Here is a 10,045-nt window from a genome sequence, read left to right on the forward strand (position 1 = left end):
ACGCTTCTAAAAAAGTTTGATCTTTTTATTAAATCGATCATACTTATAAATGTGTGTAAGTTTGTTACATATAAGCGTTGAATGTAATCACAATTTCACACATAAAATTGTAAGGAAAGATGTTCACACTTATTATGTAACAACCCTCCTTTTTCCGTCAACTATTTAACGTTAATTCTTTGACGTCGTTATTTGGTACACACGTGTTCGTACGTTATTACTATATATTCATATATATGGTTTTGACATGATTATAATATTTTAATACTAACTAAAAATCATAATTTTAAAATTTATGTGTTTACGTGTCAGTTTGTTATAGTGTAGTTTATTTTAGAAACCGTTTCGGTTTTCAAACCGGTTATGTCTTTTGTGACTTTTTAAGAACTCGATTTATCCAAAGGAATTTCTATGGCGGATAATTTTAAATAAATATTATGTGTAATATTTGTTGTAGATTATTATTACTTATTTATTATAGTTATCGTGCAGTGTTTTTGCGTTCGATTTATGTTTCAGAGACTTCTAACCGACGAGCTTTTACATGTCTAATGTCTTTTTTGTGAAAAATAAAAGTTTTGGATCCCCATTCCTACCACGTGATTCCATACAATGAATACTTTACAGCATACAAAGCTGGTGACTTTGGAGCTGTGAAGATGAGAAATTCCAGTTCCGCTGAGATTTTTGAAATTGGTGATGTCAAGATAAATACAAGTTTCGGGAGCACAATCACTCTATGTCTGCCATGTATCAGATCTTCGGCTGAATCTACTTTCTGGAGTAGCTCTAGACAAACAGGGCTATGATAGTCATTTGAGTGAAGGCACATGAAAATTGTCAAGAGGCGCTATGATAGTCACTCGAGGACACATTTGTGGCACACTATACAAAACTCATGTGAAGATCTGCACAGACAACCTTAATATTGCAGAAAAGCGGCTTCACAAAATTTATGGCACTAGAGACTCGGTCACATGAGTGAGAAAGGGTTGTCTACCCTAATAAAGAAAAAGCTTATCAATGTAGATAAGGATGTTGTACTAGATCCATCATACTCTCACTAGATCCATCAGTACCATTAGATTTTGAAGTTCCGGAGAAATTTTGGTCTGAAAAAGATCCATCATACTCTCATTTAAGACTATTTGGATGTTTGGTGTACGCACATGTATCCAATGAGCTCAGGCGGAAGCTGGATGCAAGGACCACTCCATGCATATTTATAAGCTATGGAGATGAAGAATTTGGATACAAATTATGGGATCCAAAGGAGAAAAAGGTGATCAGAAGTAGTGAAATGTCCCGTTCATATTGATTATAAAAATTCCATATTAATTGATTTCGTTGCGAGGTTTTGACCTCTATATGAGACGTTTTTCAAAGACTGCATTCATTTTTAAAACAACCATAACCTTTATTTTATCTATAAAGGTTTAAAAAGCCTTACGCAGATTATCAAATAATGATAATCTAAAATATACCGTTTACACACGACCATTACATAATGGTTTACATAAGAATATATTACATCAAAAATAAGTTTCTTGAATGTAGTTTTTACATAATATCATACAAGCATGGACTCCAAATCTTGTCCTTATTTTAGTATGCAACAGCAGAAGCTCTTAATAATCACCTGAGAATAAACATGCTTAAAACGTCAACAAAAATGTTGGTGAGTTATAGGTTTAACCTATATATTATCAAATCATAATAATAGACCACAAGATTTCATATTTCAATATACATCCCATACATAGAGATAAAAATCATTCATATGGTGAACACCTGGTAACCGACATTAAAAAGATGCATATAAGAATATCCCCTATCATTACGGGAAATCCTTCGGACATGATAAAAACGAATTCGAAGTACTAAAGCATCCGGTACTATGGATGAAGTTCGTTAGGCCCAATAGATCTATCTTTAGGATTCGCGTCAATTAGTAGATCGGTTTACTAATTCTTAGGTTACCAAGCAAAATGGGCATATTCGGCTTCGATCATTCACCCATATAATGTAGTTTCAATTACTTGTGTCTATTTCGTAAAACATTTATAAAACTGTACGTATTCTCATTCCAAAATATTAGATTTTAAAAGTGGGACTATACTCACTTTCACAGATTTTTACTTCGTCGAGAAGTAAGACTTGGCCACTGGTCGATTCACGAACCTATAACAAATATGTACATATATATCAAAGTATGTTCAAAATATATTTACAACATTTTTAATACGTTTTAATGTTTTAAGTTTATTAAGTCAGATGTCCTCGTTAATAACCTACAATTAGTTGTCCACAATTAGATGTACAGAAATAAATCGATATATATATTATCTTGAATCAATCCACGACCCAGTGTATACACATCTCAGGCTAGATCATAACTCAAAGTATATATATTTTTGGAATCAACCTCAACCCTGTATAGCTAACTCCAACATTACTGCATATAGAGTGTCTATAGTTGTTCCAAATAATATATATAGATGGGTCGATATGATATGTCAAAACATTTGCATATGTGTCTATGGTATCCCAAGATTACATAATATATTAGAATACATGTATAATACAATATAAGTTAGCTAGGATATGATTAATATAAATTTGTTACCAATTTTTACGTAGCTACAATAAGCAAAAATATCCAATCTTGTTTTACCCACAACTTCTTCATTTTAAATCCGTTTTGAGTGTTTCAAGTTGCTATGGTTTCATATTGAACTTAAGTTTATGAATCTAAACAGAAAAAGTATAAGTTTATAGTCAAAAATACAGGTTACAAGTCGTTTTTGTAAAGGTAGTCATTTCAGTCGAAAGAACGACGTCTAGATGACCATTTTGGAAAACATACTTCCCACTTTGAGTTTGAAATGACCCGTTCATATACATTATAAACAATTCATAATAGTTGATTACATTACGAGGTATTTGACCTCTATATGATACATTTTACAAACATTGCATTCGTTTTTAAAAGACAAAATTTCTTTACATTGAAAATTGACAGGCATGCATACCATTTCATAATATCCACTATCCAACTATAAATTGATTTAATAATAATCTTTGATGAACTCAATGAATCAAATGCAACGTTCTTCGAAATATGTTATGAAAGACTCCAAGTAATATCTTTAAATTGAGCAAATGAACAGCGGAAGATTTCTTTAACACCTGAGAATAAACATGCTTTAAAGTGTCAACTAAAAGGTTGGTGAGTTCATTAGTTTATCATAATCATTTATTTCCATCATTTTAATAGACCACAAGAATTTCATTTCTAGTTCTCATAAATATACGTCCCATGCATAGAGACAAAAATATTCATTCATATGGTGAACACCTGGTAACCGACATTAACTAGATACATATAAGAATATCCCCTATCATTCCGGGATCCTCCTTCGGACATGATATAAATTTCGAAGTACTAAAGCATCCGGTACTTTGGATGGGGTTTGTTAGGCCCAATAGATCTATCTTTAGGATTCGCGTCAATTAGGGTGTCTGTTCCCTAATTCTTAGATTACCAGACTTTAATAAAAAGGGGCATATTCGATTTCGATAATTCAACCATAGAATGTAGTTTCAATTACTTGTGTCTATTTTGTCAAACATTTATAAAAGCGCATGTATTCTCAATCCCAAAAATATAAAGGGTAAAAAGGCAAATGAAACTCACGCATATAATTATTGTAAAACAGTTAATAAAGCATTTGCATGTATTCTCAGCCCAAAAACGTAAAGAGTAAAAGGGATCAAATGAAACTCACACATATAATTATTGTAAAACAGTTAATAAAGCATTTGCATGTATTCTCAGCCCAAAAATATAAAGAGTAAAAAGGGAGAAAATGAAACTCACCATACTGTATTTCGTAGTAAAAATACATATAACGTCATTGAACAAGTGCAAGGTTGGCCTCGGATTCACGAACCTAAATTAATTATATATAATTATGTGTTGGTCAATATTTGTCTAACAAATTAGGCCAAGTCATAGTGTACCACAATCCTAACGCTCGAGACTAATATGCAAAAGTCAACAAAAGTAAATTTGACTCAAAATAATTTCCAAAAATCTATACATGATTAATATATAGTTTAAATATCGTCGTTTTATATTTTTAAATATTTTTAAAAGATTTATTAGAGTAAATAATATAATTTATTTATTAATAAATAAAATTTTACATTAAATTTATATAATATAATATACTTATATATATATTAAGTAATAAAATTTATAGGGTTCATTTAATATCATAAAGATAATATGATAGGTATTATTAAAGTAAGTTATTACACTTAGTAAAATATGTTTGTATCACATATTTATTTGATAAAATAATATCTATAATGATAGTAAGTAAAAGTTGTATTATTTTGTAATAATAATTATTATTATAAAAATATCAATATTTATAATTACTAAGATGACATTATGATAAAACGATAATTCTAATTATGATAACTTTAATATTTACGATAATTTTTAATATTATCTTTAAAATAATAATTCTATTTAAAATAATAATAATAATAATGATATTTTATAGTAACAATGACATTTCTATTAAAATGATAATTTTTGTTAAAATGATATTTTTAATACTAACGATATTTTTAATAATAATAGTAATGATAAAAATAATAAGAACGATAATTTTATCTAAATCAATATCTTATAATATTTTAATTTCATCATGATACTCTTACTCATTATTTCCTAATCGTTTCGTTTAATAGCTTTTAATCAACTTTTATATCGTGTTCATAATAATGATAATAATAGTAATCAAAATAATTAGGTGTTACAAATATTTATTTTAATTACACTAATATTAATAATGATAGTTACTATAACATTTTTAACGATAATACTAATAATTATCTTAATGATAATATAGTAATAATAATAATAACAATGACAATATCCATTTTTAAATAATGATATATATATTAATAATGATAATAATAATAATAATACTAATAATAATAATTGGATAATAATAATAATAATACTAATTATAACTTTAACGATAATAACGATAATAATAATAAAAAAAATAACAATTTTTAATGATAAATCCCTTTTATTGATAAAGATAATAATAATGATAATAATAAGATAAAACTAGAACGACGATAAAAACGACGATAATAATAATCATTTTTAATAAAAATATCGAAAATTCAATTGATTATAACTTCTAATCCGTTCATCGAAACCATTCGATATCTAAAGGAAAAGTCCTTAATTTTTCGCTAGCTTTCCAAGGACATGCATATCTTATACCTTATCTCAACCGCAAGTGTAACTAATTCAATATTCAACCTAACCTGTCTAAGGGCAATATCAAAAGTACAAGCATGCATAATCCTAAATACTCGAGCACTAGTCAGGGATACACTATTAGTATGTAAAAGTTAAATTATGAGTACTCACGTATCAATATTGAGATTCAATATTGCAGGAAAGGTACGTAGACGCAACGGAAATGATAAACACTATATTGACCTCACGAGCATACCCATGAACCATACTCAATCACCTCCATAGCTATAACCCATAATTTTCTTAATCCTATCCTACTCGAAAAACAATTTCGAAATCACTCGGACAGCACTCCGTCGTAATATTTTATGTATACTAATAATATCTTGAAATAATACGGAGTAAATATATATATGTAAATCGATTGAGAGAGTTTAGAGAAAAATATTTTCAAGTTTCTATGAAATAATGAAACCTATTGAATTCTATTTATAATAGATTTTTGAATTATTAAAGTGAATTATTAAAGTATGAATTATTAAAGTGAATTATTAAAGTATGAATTATTAAAGTGAATTATTAAAGTATGAATTATTAAAGTGAATTATTAAAGTATGAATTATTAAAGTGAATTATTAAAGTATGAATTATTAAAGTGAATTATTAAAGTTAAAGTAAAGTAAAAATAAAGTAAAGGTAAAGTTTAAGTATAGTAAAAGTATAAAACTATGTACGTATAATACACGTATAAATATATATAATATTAATTTAAATTGTTATATATATTTAATAAAATAAAATATAAATATCGTTATCTTTATCATACTAGTTAAGTAATGAGTTGTCAAAAGTGGTTCTAGATATTTATAAAAGTTATATATGTTTTAATAATAAAGTTCTTTTTAAACTGAAAACGTTTTTGTACGTTTGAAATTAAATAGATCAATCGAGTCTTTATGAGATTCAATCTTCCACTATCCTTTGTCTAGTTCTCAATGATTAACAATTTGTTCTTATTTATAAATCACTTTACCATTTTCCGAATATTGTTAAAACGGAAAGATTTCTCAAATCAACGTGGGCCTTTCAACAGAGACTTGTAATCATAATTCAATATATCTGATAATTCAATCATTTGATCTTATCTTCTAATTCCATTAATAAATATTTAGAAACATATACAATCATATAAAGTATTTAATCTAATATTTTGTTTACGTTTCAAGTGATAATATATATACACATATACATATATAATCATATTCGTTTAATGGTTCGTGAATCGTTGGAACATGGTCGAGGTTGAATGAACGTATGAACATAGTTTAAAATTCTTGCAATTTAACTTAACAAATATTGCTTATCGTGTCGGAAACATATAAAGATTAAAGTTTAAATTTGGTTGGAAATTTCCGGGTTGTCACAGTACCTACCCGTTAAAGAAATTTCGTCCCGAAATTTGAGTGGAAAGGTCGTGAATGATAATAAGTATGTTTTCATGATGCATACGAGCTAAAAATTAGAGTTTTATCATCAGCGAATAATTTGGATAAACAATCCATTTATATGAAGAGTACGAATGAAGCTAACATAGAAGAGTGAAATGAGTAAGTGTAGATTCATCTTATCATTTGACGTAGATATGATTGATTCCCAGATTTCAAGGGATTTGAAGAAAATCTTCTTAATAAGATTTGACTCTCCGGTAATCAAGGGAATTAGGATCCGCTTTAAATGCGATCGTCCATTTTAATTGTTCTGTCAGAGATTTTCTTATAAATTTACCTCCTTCGTTTCCTTACAACTCACACCTTCTGTTGATGCATTTTATGCAAGTTCCTAGATATCTACCCGCGTCCATTGCAGGTACAACAGTTTACAGGCCACCATGATTGCTCGTTATTATCCTATCCGTGTTTGTATGTGGTTACAGGAACTGCAGGAACGAGATTTAGATGTTTAACTTTGTTAGACTTAGTCAGACGTACGAGTGAAGCCTCACTAGTACAGCTGACAGGCTCATACGCATGGTTGATGCTGAGCTAAGTCACAATTACAACCTAAATGAGAAGACACGAGTGAGTGATCATCCGTACGACTGATGAAGCCAACTCGTACGTGTGATGAATGAATCGTATAGGTGAGTCAACAGCAGGGGTATATAAAGTCTTATGTTCTTCATTTTAGGTTAAGCCTCTCATTTGTTACACACACTCAGATCTAGTGAGCTCCTCCGATTCTCTCTCAGTCCAAATCACCCAGGTGGTGAATAATAGCTCTAGGTGTTGATCTAATCACACTTGATTTAGTTGTGGTTTGACTAAATTAATCAAAAAAAACTTAACCTATTCACTAGAGGGTTTGATTCACTTATTCCGCCATTGTGTGAGTTAAATCTGTTGATTTCTAAGTTCCTAGTCATGTTTCATCACCTTCTATTCTTTCTCCCTCAACTCATATTTTAAAGTATTCATCAATATGCTCCATCCAGTTCTGATTCTCGATATACTTCTAACTTTCATATCGGTCATTCTTCTTTTTCATCTACCGCCGAAAGAATCTATTTACTTCTACTATACTCTTAGGTTTATAGTGTTTCTAGTTCTCCCGTGTCTTTATATTGCTATATGCATCGATATATATGGTTTATAATTTCTGGTTTGTCGTTGGGATTTATATGTTCCCTTATATTTCAAAGTAACTGCTTCTGTCTTCTATATTCATTATCATTCACAGTTAATGCTCTCTTTTATTTGTTGCAATTTATACCCCAATTTCTATTTCGGAGTTTTGTCCTTTCGTTTCTTCTTCTTGCGATTAAGCACCGCTTGTAATGGTCCAGAATTCACAGATATGAATTTCGGAATTAACATTGTTAATGTTCTAGGAAGGAAATTGTGATGGCACGATCTTGACTTGTCAAATTACTAGAATACCTTGGAAAAGGCCGAATCATCAAGAAATATTTTCTTGATATTTTAGAGGTTAAATAGAATACAAGAGTCGTATAACATGGCACATGATGATGTTATGATCTGTGAATCATCACGTTCCATTTAGAAACTCAGCATGAATTACTGTAATATAATCACATTGATCAAGTGTCATTATATTATACTACTTCATGCTTCAGTTTCCAACATTACTTCAAAATATTCCTATTTTAAACTTGAATGTTTCAGAATTTTGAAACTAAAATAGTTTCTTTTATGATGTAATACAAATAGCGCGAAGAGGTAAATGATTTCAAATAAGAAAAATTAAGAAAATATCTTCAGAAATATGGAGGATATTTATAATGAAAGATATGATGATATTTTAGAATTTCTAATATCAGAGGATGATGAAGAATATTGTCCGCAGGGGTTTAGAGTCAGGAGCAAGGTATTCGTTAATGACTTCAGCAGGTACTGAATCATTTGGATCCTTTGAAGTCAGGTTCAGTCTTTGTAATTTGTCCACAGCCTCCTTCCTACTTTGCTCAATCCATTTTCCAGTTACAAAACTTCTCTTTTTCTGCGCTTTGCCAACACACTTCATCATTATCATCCAGCTTTTACCGTTTAAAGTCGTTTATAGTTTTTGCTGCTTCATCAGCATTTTTTTTTTCAATTTTCGGAGAACCAATTCGTAGTTCGGAGTGTTTTTCAGAAACTTCACAGTCAAATTAAGTCCAGAAGATAGACGTTATATATACACATATAACTGTTGGCGTAGACATCCTGCGAGATTTCAAAATACTGATTGCTAATTCCCAATGATTCGTATGGCAATTCTCATTACAAGATGCGAATGAGTAAATGATGGGGTTTCAATGAATAATTATAATGACTTTTTAGAGAGGCTAAAGTCAAAGGGTAATGAATTTGTTGGTACATCTGCTAATAATGTGGTGGAATGTAAAAGGTTCCCTGGTAACGAAGGTGTATATCTCAAGGTTATAATAAGGTTAGTCTGACTGAAAAGTTGAAGTTGACTTGCTGGAGCTGTGACAAAACTGGCTACTTTGAATAGGAGTCGCAAAGTTATTTCTGCTAATAAATGCTAAAGAATCTGACGCAGATACGTTGTTTAAACTTTTACTTTGGTTTCAAGAGTTTTTCGGGTACATAACAGTGGGTAACATATGGTTGGATCATCATCTCGATTGCTCATCATTCGAAGTGTCTTCAGAAATTTTCGAAGGGTTTGAACACAGATTGTAATCGTTAACATACATTTGATGTTCTAACACAGTTTTGAAGTCAAAATATAGCTTGTGAAAGATGTAAGGATCTAAGAGTGATGATTTTGGTCATATCTCAAGTTGAATTTTGAGATTTCAAAATCAGAATATGTAATTAAATTTTGAATGAGTATGGTTGTTTTGATTTCTATAAAAGAATGTATATTGTTGTGAAAGTAGGGAGTATAATGGATGATTTGCTGAATCAGATTCGAAGAATGTAACATATTAATTGTGAATTTATATATCTCTCGGGTATTACCTACCCGTTAAAAAAAATTTCACAATTAATATTTTGTACAAAAGAATTTTATTACAGTCTTTATGAAAATATATATATGTATATTTTCTTCAGATGTAACATAGATTTAATGAGTTAATGTTAAATTAAACTCATTTGATTTACGGTTGAAACTAGAATTGAATAATCCCCAAGGGCTTTAAAAAGTACATAACTTTTACGCAGTATTTCTTTAATGACATTGAAATTATGAATCAATACTTCGTTATTTGTTGATGTATGATGT

This window comes from Rutidosis leptorrhynchoides, chromosome 4, assembly GCF_046630445.1.
Source record: "Rutidosis leptorrhynchoides isolate AG116_Rl617_1_P2 chromosome 4, CSIRO_AGI_Rlap_v1, whole genome shotgun sequence".
Taxonomy (NCBI): Eukaryota; Viridiplantae; Streptophyta; class Magnoliopsida; order Asterales; family Asteraceae; genus Rutidosis; species Rutidosis leptorrhynchoides.